Source organism: Phyllostomus hastatus, unplaced genomic scaffold, assembly GCF_019186645.2.
Source record: "Phyllostomus hastatus isolate PE091 unplaced genomic scaffold, TTU_PhHast_1.1 phas_contig_86, whole genome shotgun sequence".
Classification (NCBI taxonomy): Eukaryota; Metazoa; Chordata; class Mammalia; order Chiroptera; family Phyllostomidae; genus Phyllostomus; species Phyllostomus hastatus.
In genome coordinates, this window is record NW_025333977.1 from 90,321,850 (window position 1) to 90,323,010 (window position 1,161).

A 1,161-nucleotide genomic window follows, 5' to 3' on the forward strand; every position below is an offset into this window, starting at 1 on the left:
TGTTATTTGAATTAATGGTAAATCTCTTTAGCATTTCAGTAATTTTAAGTTGTTTTATGATATCTGAAAGCCTTTTCCCTAGAGAAGTTTGCAATCTCTTTTTATAAATTTCATGGAATGAATCTTTCAAATATATGGCACCATTTGCTTTTAGACAAAGATATTTTTCCTAACCAGTACTAACATCCTTTTGAACCCTATATGAAAGATTACTTGAGACCACAGAACTCCATAGGTAAGCAAAGCTATCCTATTGCTAGATAATTATAAGATGCTCCCTGAGGTTATGGTCTGATAATATTTTTACCGGCTTCCTGCCCTCCCCTGTCACCCTCCCCACTCCATGGTACTTCCTTGATCTGACCTATGGACCAGGGGGATAGTCTGAATATCAAGCATTATTATAAAACAAATGTCATGAATAAGCTGCTCTATCATGTAGGTACTATAGAGGATTTCTTCAGCCTCCTGACGATATTAAAGATACAGCTTTTATATTGCTTAGGCCTGAGAGTCTGTCAGAAGTCAAACATTAAAAAGAACTTGAGGAAATCACAACCAGTGGCATATTTGGAGAAAAGCGTCACCTGCTGAGGAGGAGAATGATAATATCAATGATGTTTTGAATAAATTAGTGTCAAAACACTCCTGCAGGGCTTCTTGGCAAGGGCAAAAGATAACGTTCCTTCACATCTAGACCCCAACCTCCTACACATGAAGGCACAGCAGGTCCCAGTCTAGGCCATGGTGGTAGAGATGCAGAAATACCTGATATGGTTTCCATGGCTGCCGAAGGGTTATAAGATAAGGAAGGCCACAGTGAAGAAGACAAAGCTGCTCTGGAGGACCCAGCAACCACTGGAGAGAAGGTAGCTCTGACCTTTAATTCACTAATTAATTTTTTAGAAAGGTAACTTGCAGTACATTGCCCCCAAGAACAGACAGGATAGAAACTTCACATCACTTTATGAGAAAGAAGGAAATAACCAAAAAGCAAGCTTTGGGACTTTTCCAAAAGAGCAATTTGGAGAGCATTTCCTGGGATCAGTGATCACTCAGCCCTATGGGCCATCGTGTCTGCCACAATCACTGCAGCGCAAAGTGATAGCTGGTGTGCGGGAGGCGGACCAAGGAGTGCATGGCATGAGGGGACACCCTAAG